General features: G+C 45.5%; 1 pseudogene; it reads left to right on the top strand.

Annotated features, from left to right (window-relative positions):
- The first annotated feature begins 307 nt into the window (after window positions 1–307).
- Window positions 308–1563, top strand: LOC129701891 (U5 small nuclear ribonucleoprotein 40 kDa protein-like; annotated as a pseudogene).
- Window positions 1564–21408: the final 19845 nt, after the last annotated feature.

Here is a 21408-nt window from a genome sequence, read left to right as displayed (position 1 = left end):
TCTTTACCCCAAGTCTGTATTGCTGTGTATTGCTTGATGCGCCAGTCTGCAACTGATAGCATCTTGATTCCAAAGGGGCGGGGAGGGGGATGGGAGGGGGGGGCTTGCTCGGATGCAGTCCCCTGCCATTGGGTGCAGTTTAAATTTGGGAGCAGCGCTATTGGTCAGGACTACCCGGCAGTTATTTTAACACCTGATTTCTTACCTGTTCCCTTGCAACAATTGGCGTAGTCAGCAGGATCTGACGGACAGAATAGAAAATGCTTGGTAAAAAGAAATATTGTAGCAAACAAGATGGTGCTGGTGCATGGCAAGCATCCTCCATAACAAGCTGCTGCCGTCGGTACAGGGGAGTCCGCAGCAGGCCGTGCTGCAGGCAGGACCAAGAACCTTGAGCCTTCAAGCTCCTCTACTGCTGTTAACGGGTCACAAGGAAGAAGTTTATTGTTGTAAATTTCACCTGAATGGATCAACACTGTCATCTACAGGATTTCATCAACTCGTATTGTTTTGGAATGTATATGTGACTGCAATAATGATGTTACTCTTCATTTGTGTCCTTGTGCTGTATAGTAGCTCGCCACTGCTGTAAACATCGTTGCGCTATTGGAGTGTTAAGTGCAAGGTCTGCAGTAGTACATGGATTATCCAGCAATGGACATTGCAGTAGGTGTTGCATTGTCTGGGTCTGTGTGCCACAGTCACAGGTTGTTGTACCCTCGATGTAGCCCCATTTGTGCATTGTCACCCTTGACCGCCCGACCCCGGTTCGCAGTCGGTTGAGACATCTCCAGTTCAGCCAGTGTTCATCAGCACCAGGTGGTAAGCACTCTGCTGCTGGTATGTGCCCATCTTGGTGGAAATGGGGACAGTGGCTAGCTGGCATTCAAGGATGAGTCAATCATCTTTGCATGTGTAGATCTCTCAATGCTACACTGAATGGTCACAGTGGAGCAGTGATGGAATTGCATTATACCACAGATGGGAGCACGCGTTGTCCAGCATCAACAGACAAAAATGTAATGGTGTGGACACAGTGAGCTTGGAGCGGTCAGTGTGACGGTGTGGACATAGTGGGCTCTGAGTGCCCAACAGGGACCACTGCTGGTCTGTACAGGAAGCAACGATGAAACAGTGAAGCTATGGGACATTCGGGTGAAGGCTGCTATCCATACGTTTCAAAACACTTACCAAGTACTGGCAATAAAGTTTAATGATGCACGCGATCAGATTATCTCTGGTGGTTTTGAGGACGACATTAAGGTTTGGGACCTCTGACAAAACAAGATAATTTGTACCATGCGTGGTCATACAGACTCGGTGACTGATTTGACCCTGAGTGGGGTAAAAGAGAACATCATCAACCTCGCTGACCACATCCAGAAAACCGTGGGGAAGATTCGAAGGGTCGAAGAACAATACCATGACTATACCCCCTGGGAGGATGGTGGCCTTTTGGGATGTTTGGAGGTTGGTGGACAACAGTGGTGCACTGGGGACAGAAACATTGGGTCAATCGTATTGCATAGTATTACTGTGTGCATGTGCGGATTGGCATCATGACCGCGTGGACTTTCCTACAGCCTGTGGGTTGGATGTAACGAGGAAATCCTGTAGGTCAGATGTGACAGTAACCAGACTGTTCAAAGAGTGGAATGTTATACGAGAATTTTGCCTGAACAGTCTGTGGCCCATAGCACTGTGGCCGGTAGCTCTTTGTTTAAATTACCACACTCTAAGCCGACAAAACTCTGTTTAAGCCTTTGCGCGCCAAACCTGCAGCGTTCTGTGTATTCCCTTTACCCCAAGTCTGTAGCACTGTGTGTATTGCTTTATCAGCCAAGTCTAGCTCTGTGTGTATTGCCTTTACCCCAAGTCTGTATTACTGTGTATTGCTTTATGCACCAGTCTGCAACTTATAGTATTTTGATTCCAAAGGGGAGGCCGTGCTCAGATGCAGTCCCTGCCATTGGGTGCAGTTTAAATTTGGGAGCAGCGCTATTGGCCAGGACTACTTGGCGGTATTTCAACACCTGATTTCTTACTTGTTCCCTTGCAACACTCAGCGGGTCAAGAGACACTTCACACCACCTTTTTAAGAGCAATTAGGTTTAGCTTTAGGTTTATTATTGTCACGTGTACCATGCTAATGTGAAAAGCTTTTGCTTGTGTGCTATCCAATCAAATCAGATAATGCTATACATGAATAGTATCAGGCCAAACACAAGTGCAAAAGGGAAAGCAAACAGAAAGATACCAGAGTAAAACATGTGCTTCTCGACAGCTGCCTTCTTTTCTGCTCATCTTATCATTTGTTGTGTCGGGGATGACGCCAGGTTTCATAGTGACCGCACCGACACTCGCTGTAGGGTGAACCTAACATGACATGTGTTATTTACATTGGAAAGAGGTCCAGGATCACCAGGGCTGTCCTGCGCCATAAGAGCACATGTGCGATGATGCTGTCAATCTAGTGGTTGTCCTGGCAGCTGAGTCCTGGTCTTCGAAGGAGGTAGCGTGGCACATCTGCTCTTGAAGGTAGAAGTAGATCAATTGGTGCTATTTCAAAGAGGAGCAGGGGATTTCTCCGTATTTAGAGATAGGCTCACCGAGTCCATGTCGATAAACGATAGTCCATGCACACTTGTTCTATCCTACGCACCGGGGACAATTTATAGAAGCCAATTAACCAACACACATCTGGAGAAAACCCATGGGGTCACAGGGAAACTGTACAAACTCCTTGTCTCCTGTCTATATTTATCCTTCCAATATGAATGAATGCTATAATTGTCACATGACAAGTCACAGTGAAATTCTTTGCATGCGTACCCAACGTATGGGATTAGTCACCACATAAAGGGTGCTGACAAAGTTACAACGTATCCGCGCCAGGTTCCCCTTTGTTCTCCCCCCTCCCCCTCCCTCTCCGCACGGCGGTCCCTCCACGCCAGGTCCATTGTTCTTCCCGCTCCCTCACGGCGGTCCCTCCACGCCGGGCCCCCTCCTCTGTTCCTCCCCCTGGCAGTGGCGTCCTCACTCCCGTCCTCCTCGTGGTCCGTCCTCGTCCATCGGTCAGCGCCCTCATCAACTCCACTAATGCCGCCGCACCGATCTCTCCACTAACGCCGCCAGGTCCTCTCCGGACGCCTCTGTGGTGCCGACCCAGGCCCCAGCCTTGGGCTCCGCCGACCCAGGCACCGTTGGCCACCGGTCCCGGCGTTCCCACGGACTTCCGGGAGGTGTTGATATTGCCAAATAAGATTGTCTGGTCTTTGTCAGTGTTGTTTCTGGGAAGTTGCTGCATCCAAATTGGTTGCCTTGTTTCTGACATTGCCAAAAGCAAAGACAATAGGTGGTGGTTAACAAAAATGCTGGAGAAAATCAGCGGTTGAGGAAGCATCCATGGAGCAAAGGAAATAGGCAACGTTTCGGGTCGAAACCCTTCTTCAGACTGATGTGAGGGTGGGGGAGGGGAGCGAGAGGAATAAAGGAAGAGGCGGAGCCAGAGGGCTGAGGGAGAGCTGAGAAGGGGAGGAGAATATAAGGGCTACTTGAAAGTAAGGACTACACTAGATGGTGGGGCTGTAGAGGTGGGAGGAATGATTTTGCCATGATGATCAAGAGTAGGAATGCACTGTCAGATAGAACCATGGACATTGAATTGGATCCATCCAATTTTTTGCCATCGTTTGTTCAACTAATTACTTTTTGAAGGCTGCAACTCAATATCACCCTTCAAAAAGTGATTGGTTAAATAAATGATGGCAAAAAATGTGGAGGAATTTGAGGAAGGGAGGCTATTAAATGCCGAGAGGCAGAAATGGAACCTACAAGGGAAATAAACTTTTTATTTGAGAACCAATGTTGCTTAAATAGCTCTGAAAATCAGGAGAATAAATGAAAAGAAGAAAAAAAAAGATAGTCTCCTGGGGGCTCTACTGTATAGTACTATCAATTTCCTACATCTGGTTCCACTAAAGTTATTGCACTGAATGTCAGAAAGTGAGTATAGCCCACAGCTGTACTCATCCACACCAAATGTTTGCAAGCCAATATGGCATTCTTCCCTCCACTTTTCTAAATACATCATAACATCTCTCAAGCTAACGCATCTAGTTTATGTAACTCGTCCCGACAATTTAACTCCAAAAGTGCTGCTCTTCTAAAACCGGGTTCATTCTTTCCTCCTTAAGTGCAACTCCTAAATTAGAAATGTGTAGGAAGGAACTGAAGATGCTAGTTAAAACCGAAGATAGGCACAAAGAGCTGGAATAACTCAGCGAGGCAGGCAGCATCTCTGGAAAGAAGGAATGGGTGTAGCTTTTTGTGTCTACTTAAATTAGAAAGCCATGTTGCTGCAATGATACAAAGCTTAAGGATCACAGATGATCTCTATACCGAAGTAGGAACATTCTTAACTTGTAAACCAAATGCAATATAGATGAGGCCCTCACTCATGTCTCTTCGGTACCCCGCAGCTCCACCTCCCCCTAATCACAATGGAGAGTTCCCCTAGACCTTTCACACCATCAGCCGTCGCATACAACACATAAGCCTCCGATATTTTCACCACCTCCAACAGGATCCCACCACTAGCCACATTTTCCCATCTCCACCCCTTTCTGCCTTCCGCAGAGACCATTCCCCCCGCAATTCCCTGGTTAACTCATCCCTTCCCACCCTTCCCACCCCCTCCCCAGGTATCTTCCCCTGCAACCACAGAAGATGCAACACCTGTTGCTATACCTCTTCCCTTGACTCTGTCCAGGGACCCCAACAGTCCTTTCAGGTTAGGCAGAGGTTCACTTGCACCTCCTCCAACCTCAGCTACTGTATCCGTTGTTCAAGATATGGACCCTTATTCATCGGCGAGACCAAACGCAGACTGGGCGAACATTTCGTGGAATACCTTCGCTCAGCCCACCTGAACAAACTTGACCTCCCAATTGCTGGACACTTTAATTCTCCTTCCCATTCCTACACAGACCTTTCTGTCCTCGGTCTCCTCCATTGTCAGAGTGAGGCTAAATGTAAATTGGAGGAACAGCATCTCATATTTCGCTTGGGCAGCTTATGTGGTATGGATATTGATTTCTCTCACCAGGTAGCCCCGGCATTCCCTCTCTCTCTATCCCTCCACCACACGTCACATGAGCTTCTCGTTTTCACCAGCTTACAATGGCCTCTTTCCTTTATCATCATTACTTTCTTTCATTCATTGTTCTTTATCTCTCCACATTACCGTCTATATCTCTAATTTCCTTTATCCCTAACCAGTCTGAAGAAGGGTCTCAACCTGAAACATTACCCATTCCTTCTCTCCAGAGATGCTGCCTGTCCCGCTGACTTACTCCAGCTTTTTGTGTCTATCTTCGCGATATAGTTTGACTCAGTTGGTTCCTGGTTTGAGATGTGATCCTTTAAATGCTCATTTGAGTTCAGAGGAGTGTGCGGTGATTTCATTGAGGCATACAAGATTCTGAGAGGGCTTTTTGGGCTGAGACCCTTCTTTAGACTAGTTTGGGGAAAGGGAAATGAGAGATATAGACGGTGATGTAGAGACAGAGGAACAAATGAATTAACGATATTCAAAAAAGTAACTATGATAAAGGAAACAAGGCACTGTTAACTGTTTGCTAGGTGAGAACGGGAACCTGGTGCGACTTGGGTGGCGGTGGAATGAGAGTGATAGAGTGCAGAGGTTACTTAAAGTTAGAGAAATAAATATTCATACACTGATTCCAAAGCAAAATGTGAGATGCTGTTCCTCCAAGTTGCGTTTAGCTTCACTCTGACAATCAAGGAGGCCTAGGACAGAAAGGTCAGTGCGGGAATGGGAAGGGGAATTAAAGTGTTTGGCAAATGGGCAATCAGGTAGGTCCAGGCGGACTGAGCGAAGCTGTTTAGCGAAAATATTGCCCAGTCTACCACTGGGTTGTAAATAGACACAAAATGCTGGCGTAACTCTGCGGTCTGGACCCGAAATGTCACCCATTCCTTCTCTCCAGAGATGTTGCCTGTCCCGCTGAGTTACTCCAGCATTGTGTGTCTACCTTTGGTTTAAACCAGCAACTGCAATTCCTTCCTACACATTACAAAGGCTAAGTTATATTACTGAATACCGATTATTTAAACAGTATTATAAACATGCTTAAAGTTAACAGGGAAGCGGTGTACACGTGTAGCACCTTTCACAAGTGCGGAAAACTCAAGAGACTGCAGATGCTAGAATCTTGAACAAAAAACAAAGTGCAGGAAGAAATAATCAGGTCATGCAGCAGCATAGTGGAGGGAAATGCACTGATAACATTTCAGGTCAGGTAACTTCTTCAGACAACTGGAGGAGGGAGGGAAGGAGTACTCAAAGCATTTTACAGCCAATTTTACACTTGAAGTGAAATCACCATTGTTGTATCAAAATATAGCAAACAATTTCCATCCATCTGGTTCACTACTAAATCTCACAGAAAATCTGCCCTCCTCACATCCAACAATGTGGTTACCTCCTGCCTGCCCACACCTGTATAGAAAAAACACCATAATGAGTGATCTAACCTTCATAGCCCTATTAGATAGAGAATACCTACTGGTGATAGAGAATACACTACCTACTAGTTCAAGACTTTTCTTCTCCTCTCTAATCTGACAAAGGTATTGATATTAGTTTATTATTATCATGTGTACCACGATACAATGAAAAACATTGTTTTTGCATACTATCCGGGCAAATCATACCATACATACAACAGTGGCTCAACGGTAGAGTTGCTGCCTCACAGCGCTTGCAACGGCGGATATCCGGGTTCAATCCCGACTACGGGTGCTGTCTGTATGGAATTTGTACGTTCTCCCTGTGACCATGTGGGTTTTCTCCAAGATCTTTGGTTTCTTCCAACATTCCAAAGACGTACAGGTTTGTAGGTTAATTGGCTTGGTGTAAGTATAAATTGTCAGGATGGTGTTAATGTGCGGGGGATCGCTGGTCGGTGCGGACTTGGTGGGGTGAAGGGCCTGTTTCCGCGCTGTATCTCTAAACTAAACTAAACTAAAACTAAACATGAGTATTTAAGAAGGAACTGCAGATGCTGGAGAATCGAAGGTACACAAAAAAGCTAGAGAAACTCAGCGGGGTGCAGCAGCATCTATGGAGCGAAGGAAATAGGCAACGTTTCGGGCCGAAACCCTTCTTCGGACCCTTCTTCATGAGTATATTGGGTAGATCAAAAGGGAAAATAAACAGTGCAGAATATAACATGACAGCTACAGAGACAGTGCAGATAAAAAATGGCAAGATGACCTTGATTGGAAGTTGGGGAATTCATCCCAAGCATATGAGAGGTTCCTTTAAATTAGATAAGTTAGATAAAAACACGGAAAAAGTCGTACTCAAATCTGGTGGTACATGTTTTTAGCCTTTTGTATCTTCTGCCCAATGGAAGAGGAGAGAAAGACCAGGTTATGAGTGGACCTTGCTGATGTTCGATGTTTTCCCAAGGAGCATGAAGTACAAATGGAGTCAAGAGGGGAGGCTGCTTTGTATGACGGACTGGGCTCTGTTTTTTTTTTAATTTTCTAAACCATTGCTGTCCTGAATATCTGATTTCATATTTTGAGAGAATGGGCCCCTGGTTCTGGAGATTTAACCAAAGGACATGTTAACTTTGCACCTATTAAAACATTCTACTAACATTTATTTATCATTCTTCTCCACTCTGGAAGGTGTAGGCCAAGACTACTTAACTAGTCCACAGCTTAAAATGATATGCCAGAATCAATCAGGTGAATCCCTACCTGTGGAACATATACTTGTGATTGAGGGAACCTCTCCCTCAGTTACGTACAGTCATAAAGTCATAAAGCAAGGAAACAGACGCTTTGGTCCACTTGCCCATGCTGACCAAGAAGCCTATCTACACTAGTCCCACCTGCCCGCATTTGGCCCATGTCCTTCTAAATCTTATAGAAACATAGAAACATAGAAAATAGTGCAGGAGGAGGCCATTCGGCCCTTTGAGCCAGCACCGCCATTCTTTGTGATCATGGCTGATCGTCCCCTATCAATAACCCGTGCCTGCCTTCTCCCCATATCCCTTGACTCCACTAGCCCCTAGAGCTCTATCTAACTCTCTCTTAAATCCATCCAGTGGCTTGGCCTCCACTGCCCTCTGTGGCAGGGAATTCCACAAATTCACAACTCTCTGGGTGAAAAAGTTTTTCTCACCTCAGTCTTAAATGACCTCCTTTTTATTCTAAGACCGTGGCCCCTAGTTCTGGACTCGCCCAACATTGGGAACATTTTTCCTGCATCTAGCTTGTCCAGTCCTTTTATAAGTTTCTATAAGATCCCCCTCATCCTTCTAAACTCCAATGAATACAAGCCTAGTCTTTTCAATCTTTCCTCATATGACAGTCCTGCCATCCCTTATCTATCCTTGTACCTGTCAAGATGTCTTTTAAATGTTGGTATGGTACCTGCCTCAACTATCTCCTCTGGCAGCTTGATCCATATACCCACAACCCTCTGTGTTGCACCTCAGTTTTTTTTAAATTAAATCTTTCCCTTCTCATCTTAAACCTATGTGCTTGATTCACCTACTCTGGGTAAAAGAACCTGTTCTTCTATCTTATTGTTCCATAAGTAGGGACAGCTGGCCTGTACACAGTATTCCAAATGCAGTTTCTATGTAATTAGAACAAGATATCTTACTCATACTCTAATCAGCCATGATCATATTGAATGGCGGTGCAGGCTCGAAGGGCCGAATGGCCTACTCCTGCACCTAATTTCTATGTTTCTATGTTTCTAATCCTCTCACAATAAAGGCTAACCAAACACTTACCTAACTAATTTCTAGCTGTACCTCAGTGCTTATGATTTACGATCAATACTTGATCCTTCTGAACACCAATACTAAATTCAATTTTAAATAGAACTGGTTTTCTATATTTTTTCGATTAAAGTGAATTACTTCACTCTTTTTTTACATTGAATTTCATAATTCCAAACGCCCTTATGACACAGAGGAGGACATTTTAACCCATTGAATGTATGCCAAGTTACAGAGCAATCTCTCGTTGTGGAGTTTGCTCGTTCTTCCTGTGATTGTGGGTTTAAGACAGGACTGAACTTGGATCTCTGGACCTTTGAGGCAGCACTTCCATTGGTTGTGCCAATGTACCGCCACATCTTCATTCACTCACATGACATTGATAATCTCCTGAAACCCCTCTGTATTCTAATCACAGCCCACACTGCCATCTAGCTTTGCATCTTGGTATTATTAATGATGGTCGAATCATCATAAGCAAATGCATAAAAAAAATAGAATACACTTCCGAATTAGTTACATGATGCTATTCTTGGTTATGAAGAATTTTCCGCGTCTCCCACTTTAATTCAAGTATCTATTTTCCTCAGGTTTGTTGCCTTTCAAAACATTGTAGTACAGGCCGTCTCCGGTTTATGAACATCCGACTTATGTGCACCTTCATACACAATCGAGCTTCCATAATATTAAATTCCAAAGTCTATGTATGTATATATTTTCATTTCATGAGGGGCAGAACGAGGTTCCTCTCTGTCACCTTAAGTAATTATTCTTTCATATCAGTCTTATGAACTTTTGGTGCCATTCATTACAATACTGTGGAGGTACAATTGCTATATCAAGTTAGTTTGTAACCTGCAGGTAAAATCAACTTATGAATGTTTGTACAAACGTAATCCGTCCGTTACCTGGAGACAGCTTGTACTTCAATTAAACTGCAGTGTTGCTGCCACCTAATGTGGGAACATGCATTTCTGAAACATCCTTTTCTGTTCCTTATTGGGAAATGAAACACAGATTTTTGTACTCAATTTTCAGTTTGCTCTCGACACTTAATAAAAATCTAATAAATAAAATAAATGCATTGACACAAGAGCTTAACTTGGGTCCATGTGTGGTAATGTACATAAACTATAGAAAAGCAAATGAGTTATACCAATTGTTCTATTTCTAAATTAATCTCACTCCACAAGAACATAACAGTTTACAGTTTAGTTCATAGTCACATGTACCGAGGTACCGTGGAACTCTTTCGTTGCGTGCTACGCATTCACGCTGCCTACCCATCTATCTCTATGTTTGAGAATCCGTCACAGTAGAAACATCTCAACATCTACTCCGTCTTGTCCTCTTTGGCCCTTTCATGGTTTAAAAATACCACCCCTCATTCTACTGAATTCCAAGCAATACAGATCCAATCTCTTTAGCTTCTCCTGATAAGACAACCCTGCCATCGAGCCTAATGAATCTCTTTTAGAGTATCTCTAGTGTTAGTATATTATTTTGTAAACAAAGGAAATAAAATAAGATTATACCTTACATCATCTCACTTCATTGATATATCATTCTACTTTTTGTTTCCTCTTGATATCTAACTTCTTCTTAAATACATTTATGTTATTCATCTTAACCACATCACCTTATAGATCACCTTGGGTGGCAGAGGCGCGGGTTCGATCCCGACTATGGGTGCTGACCATATGGAGTTTGTAGATTAATTGGCTTGGTATGAATATCAATTGGTCGGTGCGGACTTGGTGGGTCGAAGGGCCTGCTTCCGCGCTGCATTCGCTAGAATTTAGGAGATTGAGGGGGGATCTTATAGAAATTTACAAAATTCTTAAGGGGTTGGACATGCTAGATGCAGGAAGATTGTTCCCGATGTTGGGGAAGTCCAGGACAAGGGGTCACAGCTTAAGGATAGAGGGGACATTCTTTAGGACCGAGATGAGGAAAACATTTTTCACACAGAGAGTGGTGAATCTCTGGAACTCTCTGCCACAGAAGGTAGTTGAGGCCAGTTCAATGGCTATATTTAAGAGGGAGTTAGATGTGGTCCTTGTGGCTAAAGGGATCAGGGGGTATGGAGAGAAGGCAGGTACGGGATACTGAGTTGGATGATCAGTCATGATCATATTGAATGGCGGTGCAGGCTCGAAGGGCCGAATGGCCTACTGCTCCACCTATTTTCTATGTTTCTATGTATCTCTAAACTAAACTAAAAGGGTTAAATTATGAGTTTTAATAACATTGTTCCTTGAATTAGCTGCGGAGAACAAAAGTGAGAAATATCACCACCAATGAATCGCAGCTTACGAGTGCACAGATAGGGTTGCAAAGAGTTCCACTTCACACACAGGGGGGTGCTTTCACAAGTATACTGTTGACGACAGACACTCTCCTTAGTTAATTGTCTAGCATTATTCATGACCACTTATGCCAACACTGCAGATCTAATCTAATTCTTTCTTCATGGGGTTGGTCAAGTCCATCTTCCATTGTTTAACATGGATGTAATCTAGTGTTGTCGCATCACCAGTTAGGCAATACATTTTAGGCATATGGTTGCCCACATGCTCTTCTACATTCTAAGGTTGAGTCTTGGCTTAATGGCAATGATAGGGCGAAGGGTATTACAGACCATGAGGTCATAAATTATGGAGGACTACAATTACGTTGTTACCCATAATCTGCATCGTGACAGTGCACACCACCAGACCCAGGACCAGCTTCTTCCCCTCTGCTATCAGGCTTCTGAATGGTCCTTCCATAATCAGGGTTTTTATCTTATTAACCTCTACCCCATTGTGGACATTGGACTTTGTCTATGGAACCAATGCTCTGCAATGCTGAGAACTATATTCTGCACTGTATCTTTCACTTTGCTTCATCTATCGTACTTGAGTTTGACTTGATTGTACTTATACATAGTATTGTGAGCTGATGGATAGCATGAAAATAAAGCTTTTCACTGCACCTTTTTCACTACATGTCAATAAAAGACTCAAACCTATCTCATGAAAGTCATGTTTTGAGCTGCTACATGCATTCGAAATATGTCCCATTTAGCAGCAGGGGGTGGGTGTGAATAACCCCGGGGGAGGGGGGGGGGGGGGGGGGGGGGGGGGGAGGGGGAGGGGGAGGGGGCAGGGGGGCGAATAACCCGGGGGGATATTGACTGCATTTTTGAGGCAGCGGGGTGGGGGATGGGGGGGGGGGGGGGTGTGAATTACCCAGGCTGCCTTTTTGAGCTGGGGTTGCCACTTCTTCTCCACGCTGGCTGTGGGCCTGGGGTAACTCACACCCTTGCTGTTCTCGTCACACACATACTTACCCATCTACCTCGATTTTTTCCCTCGTTTTGTTCACTTTTCCCATCACCCTACCCCCACACCTTGTTCATTCTGTCCATTATCCCCTTCCCATCTTATTCCGCATATCATTTACCAACTTCTATCGCAGATCCCCATTGTATGACTGAACGCTGGTACATTCTCCTCTTCCCTTTCGGATCTTGTTCCCTGCTGATACTACTAGATCTGTTGAGTTTTTCCAGCATTCCAATTTTTGTACCAGGTTCCAGCATCTTTGTCTCTTTTGCCTTGGTATTTCTATACCCAGTGGTGACAGCACGTGGGAATCAGGAAACTACCAAATCCCATTGATTCAGCAGTATCACATTCACACCCATCTTCACTTTCATATTCAGCTAAATCCATGCAGGTACCTTCAGGTTTCCAGTTCTTCTGAGAATTCAAATAAACTTTATAGAAAAAGATACACTGAGCCAAAAAATATAAAACAATTTCTATAACTGAAGGAGTTTACTCTTAGTGGCATTGCATTTCGAATTAAGAGTAAATTATTGACACTCTTGGAATAATGCCAACTATTGGAAATATTACTGAATCTATTAAATGCACATTCAGAATAAAGGCAAACTAAGAAAAAACATATAATTCCTCACAATCCAATGTTTTATCCAGAAATCTGTACAATCACATACCAATGTTTAATAACCTCACAAAAATACAAGATACAAGATACAAGATACAAGATACATTTATTTGTCACATGCACCAATTGCTACAGTGAAATGTGTGGTCACCATACAGCCATACGAATAATAATGAGCACAGAACACAATAGACTTAAACACAGATATCCCCACACAGCGGGATCAAAGTTTCCCACTGTGAGGGAAGGCTCCAAAATTCAGTCATCCTCCTCTGGTGTCCTCCCATGGTCGGGAGGCTCCCGAACCCCCGATGTTCAGGCCCGCTCGACGGGGTGATGGAAGTCTGACGTTGGGACTGGACATCCTCAGCGGCTTGGACAACTGAAAACGGCCACCTCCTCTGTTGTGCACAGCTCCCGAAGACCACAGGCTGTGCCGGGCGGAGATTCAACGCTGGCGGCCCTCGGCAAAGGGTCCCAGGTCTCCGCGATGTTGAAGACAGCACCGGCCACACTGGGAGCTCTGCAGCCCACAGCTCCGATGTAGATGCAGCAGGCCCAACACTCCGGAGCCTCAATGGCAATCCCAGGTAAGGCATCCCCCCCTCCGAGGTGAATCCAGCGCTGTGCCGTCGCAGCTGGAGCTATGGTCTGGTCCCCCGGCAGGAAAGGCCACTCCAATCCAGGTGATAGGCCGCGAGGAGGAGGGTGGCGAGGACGCGACTCGGAGAATAGTCACGTCCTCGCCAAGAAGTGACTGGGAAACGGTTTCCCCCTTACCCTACCTCCCTCCCCCACATGGAAAAGTTAAAGAAACTAAAGAAACAAACTTTTAAACTAATCAACACAACATAGTATACAAACTTAAAGCACAAGGCAATGGGGGTTCAGTATTGATGTGGATAGAGAACTGGCTGGCAAACAGGAAGCAAAGAGTAGGAGTAAACGGGTCCTTTTCACAATGGCAGGCAGTGACTAGTGGGGTACCGCAAGGCTCAGTGCTGGGACCCCAGCTATTTACAATATATATTAATGATCTGGATGAGGGAATTGAAGGCAATATCTCCAAGTTTGCGGATGACACTAAGCTGGGGGGCGGTGTTAGCTGTGAGGAGGATGCTAGGAGACTGCAAGGTGACTTGGATAGGCTGGGTGAGTGGGCAAATGTTTGGCAGATGCAGTATAATGTGGATAAATGTGAGGTTATCCATTTTGGTGGCAAAAACGGGAAAGCAGACTATTATCTAAATGGTGGCCGATTGGGAAAGGGGGAGATGCAACAAGACCTGGGTGTCATGGTACACCAGTCATTGAAGGTAGGCATGCAGGTGCAGCAGGCAGTAAAGAAAGCGAATGGTATGTTAGCTTTCATTGCAAAAGGATTTGAGGGTCTTGGTGAGACCACACCTGGAGTATTGTGTACAGTTTTGGTCTCCAAATCTGAGGAAGGACATTCTTTGCCATAGAGGGAGTGCAGAGACGGTTCACCAGACTAATTCCTGGGATGTCAGGACTGTCTTATGAAGAAAGACTGGATAGACTTGGTTTATACTCTCTAGAATTTAGAAGATTGAGAGGGGATCTTATAGAAACTTACAAAATTCTTAAGGGGTTTGACAGGCTAGTTACAGGAAGATTGTTCCCGATGTTGGGGAAGTCCAGGACAAGGGGTCACAGCTTAAGGATAAGGGGGGGAAATCCTTTAAAACCGAGATGAGAAGAACTTTTTTCACACAGAGAGTGGTGAATCTCTGGAACTCTCTGCCACAGAGGGTAGTTGAGGCCAGTTTCATTGGCTATATTTAAGAGGGAGTTAGATGTGGCCCTTGTGGCTAAGGGGATCAGGGGGTATGGAGAGAAGGCAGGTACGGGATACTGAGTTGGATGATCAGCCATGATCATATTGAATGGCGGTGCAGGCTCGAAGGGCCGAATGGCCTACTCCTGCACCTAATTTCTATGTTTCTAAGTTTCTATATGCAGATTCATTCATATTGATAAAAGTTATATGAATGAAAAGTTAGCTATCTATGTATCTATCTGTCTGTCTATCTATCTATCTATCTATCTATCTATCTATCTATCTATCTATCTATCTATCTATCCTATCCATGTCAATTTATACCATTACTAAAACTCACATCTTGATCATTTCTGGTCTGCGTTGTATTTAAATTTGCGCAAAAACGGCACCTTATATCGCTAGGATTTTTTCACCACCTCACTCACCATTCTCCTCTGCTGCAAGCGCACCAAGTTTTGTTCCGATCGGTGGAATATTACAAATGTTATGAGGGTTTAAAATATCGTAAGATGAGCAGTTTGGTCTTCTTGCTTGTCAGTCACCATGAAAGTAACGCCCCTTCTGGCACCCGCTGCCCGGCTGGGAGAATAAAGCTGAAGCGGGCTGCGAGCGAGGGGCTGTGTTCTGCGAGCGGGTGCGGCGACCACCACGAGGACCCGGGTGCCGATGTGTGCAGCAGGGACGAGAGCCGGTGAGTGAGTCTAGAGCCGGTGAGTGTGGTCAGAGCCGGGGCTGGGAGCCACTGAGCCTACAGACCCCACACCCCCCCCCCCCCCCCAGCACCACCCCCCCCTGCCCCCACCACCCCCCCTCCCCCCCAACTCCCCCCCCTCCCCCCCACCACCACCCACCCCCCCCACCACCACCCCCTCCCCCTCACAACACCCCCTGCCCCCCCCCCACAGTACCCCCTCCCACACCACCCTCCCGCTTCTCCCCCCCCACCTGCCCCGGCCCGAAGCCGTCCCCCTTCCCCCAGCTACAGAACGCTCCCGCTGGCCCCCACCTGAAGCCTCCCCATCCCCAGCTGCAGGACAAGCCCAAGAATCTATTCAGCCCACAATGTCCATACTAGCCCTCTGGAAACCAGTCCCTTCGGCCCACAACACCCATACTAACCCTCCAGAAATTCGCCTCCCCACTGACCACCGCCTGAAGCCATGTGCCTCTCCTCAGGCTGCAGGACGCTCCCCCCACCGACCCCCTCCCCTGGCTGCAGAGCGCAACAAGGGACGCAACAAGAAAGAATGGACTGAATAAATCTCCTCTTTAACATTTAAATTGTTGTTATATTTTAAGAGTTATTCACATTTTAAACTTTTATAAATCCCTTTGCCACTTTCCGTGCCCGTCAGCTGCACGTGTGCAGTAATACCTGCGTGTTCTAGGTCACAATGGGAACCCAATGGGAGGGAATGGCTGCGCCGCCGGAGAGCCACTAAGAGTGGATGGGGGGGGGGGTTTGAGGGGGGCAGGGGGGAGCTTTGGGAGGAGGGGGGATCAGGGGCGTCACAACGGGAACCCGTCAGCCGCGCCTGCGCAGTTGGGGGCTATGCGTGAGTGGTGGAATATTAGAATTGGTGAAGAGGTGGAATATTGCGTTTGGGGACCCAATGTGTGAGGATGGGACCCAATGGGTCCCACAGTCTAGGTTCCCATAAAATTACACTTTTTGCTACAACACAGCACTACATCAAACTCTGCAGAACGAAGAAAGCCCAAAAGGATTATGTTGTGAAGAATACAACACAGTCTCCTCCCATATGACGTCACCTCATCCCTTTTAAAGCTCTTAAAGATAGCAGAGTCAAGGATATGGGGAGAAGGCATGAACGGCGGGGGGGGGGGGGGTGGGTACTTATTATGGATGATCAGCCACAGTGAATGTCGGTGCTGGCTCAAAGGGCCGAATGGCCTACTCCTGCACCTATTGTCTATTAACATATCCTACTAGTCATTTCTCACTCATAATAATCTCTATAATGCATTTGCACAAACTAACTAAAATGTTCCAAGCAAGACCCACATCATCACCTGTCTTTAGACTTTAGAGATACAGAGCGGAAACAGACCTTACAGCCCACCGAGTCACTATCCCACAGAATAGGGACAATTTACTATTTTACTAAAGCCAATTAATCTACAAATCTGTACATCTTTGGAGTGTGGTGGGAAACCGGAGCATCCAGAGAAAACCCACACGGTCACAGGGAGAATGTACAAACTCTGTACAGACAGCATCCGTAGTCAGGATCAAACCCAGGACTCTGGCACTGTAAGGCTGCAACTCTACCGCTGCGCCACTGAGCCAGTAGTCCTTATTCGCAGTCCATGTGAAAAAATGATTCTGTTTCTTTCTGTGCTTAGTGGATTTGTGGATCTAAAACTTACAGGATGTATCAAGACTCAATAAATACATACACATTTCATGCCTCTGAATTTGCCATTTTATTTTCACAGTTGTGGAAACAAGAAAGTTTGTTTATTCAGAGTAGTCTTGATTTGTTGCTCCATCAGATGATGGACAATGTCAGGGAGGTATCATATCCGGCAACATGATGAAAAATTTCATGTAACAAATTGTGACAAGTGTCCCAATACCAGACCATGATTTCTCAGAATTTTTGCTTTCTTATTTAAATGATGGTACCGTTCTTGTGTCATTCCTGGTGGTATATTTTCATGTGCTCGTTGCAAGGTATTTCTTTTGGGCAATCTATAATGGACAAGAATCAAAACTTAACAGAAGCTAAAGCAATAACAACATTTAGTTGGCTACTAAATTTTAACGTATGGTATTTTTTTCCTTTTCCAACTTCGTGCCCTTGTGGTTAGATCGGTGTAAATACCAAAATATAACAAAATTGATGTTCACTTTCCAACTCTAAGCGATTTTAAGTCCATTTATCTATACTTGTTAAAGCTTACAACTGCAGATATTGGAAATCTAAAATTAAAGGGAAATGCAGGGCAGTTAAGATTTGTGGAGGAAGGAAGGGATTTTACTTCGGAGTCACGTGAGTGACTTCGTGAAGAACCCCGCTTCCAGCGCATGCGTGTCATATCGCTACACGCATTGTACGAGTCAACAGGAGGGGGAGGACGTCCCCCAGTAACGGGAGAGTACAAAAGGACCAGCAAAAGGCAGGTAAGGACTCTACATTTTGCATTTATAGGAAAATGGATAGAGTTACAAGGAAGCGGCCTGCAAAGAAGCTGCCCGACAAACGCGTGGAGAACACGGGTGAACGGCAGGAACAGCAGCCGCCGACTATGGACACCTCGGCAGAGGTGCCAGCTGTGCCAGAAACCGTTCTGGTACCACCAAAACTTATGGCCCGGGCGGGAGGAAAAGTTCGGCGAAAGACGCACCATCTAGAAAAACCCGACTTTGTACCGCAACGGGAGACCAGCCCATATCAACACACTACGGCTGAGGAGCGGGGGACGCAACTAACCCGCTATGAGTGGGTGCACACAGAGCAGCCAAAAGACACCGCAGACCGGGAATACACTCAGGAACGGTATGGTCAGCGGCTCGATGAAGGTAGCCCACAAGCCAGCACCCGTGAGTACCAGGGACGGGAGCAGCGGGTATATACCAGGAAACAGCACTTTGCTGAAAGCCTGCAAGATCTGGGGCAGCCTAAAATGCCTAGTGCAGCCCAGCACAGAGAGCGCTTAAAGGAGCTGCTCGAGGAGCTCATTCATAGTGGCAGTCCCGAGAAGGAGACTTGCCAGAGTGGGCAGGCAAGCCCCATAGGGGTACCCCGTGAGGGACCCCCACCAATCTCAGACTCCTCGGAGGAGAGTGGGCAGGACCCTGAGGGGCCAGAGCCCGACAATACAGAGGCCCATGATCCAAATACAGCAGGGACTCTGCTGGACATGGTGGCCACATATTTCATGCCAAGTCAAACAGGGGGAGACTTGGAGCCCAGGATGGCAGCAAGTAATGTTACCTTCCAGGTAAGCTAAATTTAGTGGCAGACACCAGGTCACGCAAATTTAACGAGAACACGGAATGGATGTTAAATAAAGATATATTTGCTGAAATTACAGCAAGATATGGCAGACCAGATATTGATTTGTTTGCATCTAGGTTGAATCACCAATTACCAAGGTATGTTTCTTGGGAACCAGACCCTGGGGCAGAAGCTACAGATGCTTTCTCTTTGCATTGGGGGAATTGTCTCTTTTATGCATTTCCCCCGTTCTGCCTCATCAATCGGGTACTAAGGAAAATTCAACAAGACTCGGCATCTGGGATTCTCATAGTACCCGATTGGCCTACTCAACCGTGGTATTCAGTCATACACGGGATGGTATTAGAACCATGTTCCCTTATTGGACATAGCCCGAATTTATTAATTCATCCAGTAACTGGGGGTAGCCATCCATGCCATAAGACTATGGATCTGTTGATTTGTAGAGTCTAAAAGACCCACTACACGGCATGGGGCTCTCAGACAGGACGATGAATCTCATCTCATCTGCTCAAAGACTGTCAACAAGGAAGCAGTACCTTGGACACATAAAGAAATGGGGCTCATACTGCTTCCACAACAACCTGGACCAGAGGGCCAACAACATTCCGGCTGTATTGGAATTCTTAACGAGCCTCCATCATGATAACCGGTTGGGCTACAGTGCCATCAATAGTGCGAGAAGTGCACTTTCCAATTATCTGGCACAAGGATTGGAGCGGAACACGGTGGGAACGCACCCCCTGGTAATAAAACTTATGAGGGGCATATTTAATGCAAATCCTCCTAAAACCAGGTACTCCGAAATCTGGGATGTGGGTGTCGTTCTCAATATGCTGAGGAGCTGGTCGCCCATGACAGCATTGTCACTCCAGAAACTTACCATGAAGATGGTTATGCTTATGGCACTCGTTACCGCTCAAAGAGTCCAGTCATTAAGCAAACTGAGACTGGACTCCATGATCACCTCACCCGAGAAACTGGTGTTTATCATCCAGGAACTAATCAAACAAAACAGACCAGGTTCATCGGGTCAAGTGATCGTATTCATGTCGTATCCATATGACGAACAACTGTGTATAGTAAGGCACATCCGATTATACATCAAAAATACTAACAGTATACGAGGTCAGGAAATGGCCTTGTTAATCAGTTACAAGAAACCGCACAAAAGGGTCACGACCCAAACTATTTCAAGGTGGCTCAAAATTGTCCTAAAGATGGCAGGGATAGATACTGATGTGTTTAAATCTCATTCCACCAGGGCTGCAGCAACATCCGCAGCGAAAATGCTGGAGGTGCCCACGGACCAGATACTCAGACTGGCAGGATGGTCATCCGAGAGGACATTCCAAAGGTTTTATAATAAACCAGTTTTGGAGCCATCATCATCATTTTCAGAAACCATTTTACGTTCAACCATATAATTTGCCCTAAAGAATACAGGGCTATGATTTCAATTAATAAATTTAATTTTGTTTTTTACCACACAAGTCTTTGTATAAGTGTGTTTTAAACTTACTAATGATGCTCTCTCCCAATACCCAAGGCAGTTGTGAAGCATGGACTCGTTCCACGGCATGAGGTCACAGAGCTTTGAAATCTTCACGAAGTCACTCACGTGACTCCGAAGTAAAATAGTAAGATTAAACGAGAACTTACCAGTTTGAAGTTTGATCTGTATTTTATGAGGAGTTACGATGAGGGATTACGTGCCCTCCGCTCCCACCCTCTTATGATCATATCACAAACTGGTATATCTTTGATAATCTTACTATCTTAGGTCATTATAGTTTTCTGTGACCTCACACCGCTGCTTTGAAGAATGACACGCATGCGCTGGAAGCGGGGTTCTTCACGTAATCCCTCATCGTAACTCCTCATAAAATACAGATCAAACTTCAAACTGGTAAGTTCTCGTTTAATCTTACTATTTTATGTTGCAGAGGAAACCCATATGGGAAGATGAACTTTCTGCCCCATTGTTCTGGACTTCGCTGTGCAGGAACTGAGTTTTTCTCCGTCTACATCAGCGAGTCTTTCTCCTTCGTAAATGCCTCAGTCAGATCTTCGGTTCATTTTCCATAGGCACTGGAACATAAAAAGTCTAACCAAAGCTAAAGTCTGAATAATATAACTTGTCTCAAATAATTTATGTAGATCAGGATATTCGTGAATTCTTGCTATTTTTGCTATTGAGGGAATTCTTGCTATTGAGGGAGTGCAGCGTGAGTTCACGAGGTTAATTCCCGGGATAGCGGAACCGTCATATGTTGATAGAATGGTGCGGCTGGGTTTGTATACTCTGGAATTTAGGGGAGCTTATTGAAACATATAAGATTATTAAGGGATTGGACACGCTAGAGGCAGGAAACATGTTCCTGATGTTGGGGGAGTCCAGAACCAGGGGCCAGTTTAAGAATAAGTGGTAGGTCATTTAGAACAGAGATGAGGAAACACTTTTTTACACAGAGAGTTGTGAATCTGTGGAATTCTCTGCCTCAGAAGGTAGTGGAGGCCGATTCTCTGGATACTTTCAAGAGAGATTTAGGTAGAACTCAGTGAGGGGATATAGAGTCAGGGGATATGGTGGAAACGGGGTACTGAATGTTGGTGATCAGCCATGATCACAGTGAATGGTGGTGCTGGCTCGAAGGGTCGAAGGGCCAAATGGCCTACTCCTGCACCTATTGTCTATTGAAGTTCACTGTATTCACCTCAAGAATAGTTTAGCTTTCCTGAATCGCCATTCCCAGAAATGAATGAAATGGGCCAAATGCTGTGTAAGTAATACAGCACGGTAGAATAACTTCTATCACTTTGTATTCTA

Source organism: Leucoraja erinacea, chromosome 11 (genome assembly GCF_028641065.1).
Source record: "Leucoraja erinacea ecotype New England chromosome 11, Leri_hhj_1, whole genome shotgun sequence".
NCBI lineage: Eukaryota > Metazoa > Chordata > Chondrichthyes > Rajiformes > Rajidae > Leucoraja > Leucoraja erinaceus.
Note: the sequence above shows the minus strand (reverse complement) of the source record. Positions and strands in the feature narration are given on the sequence as shown.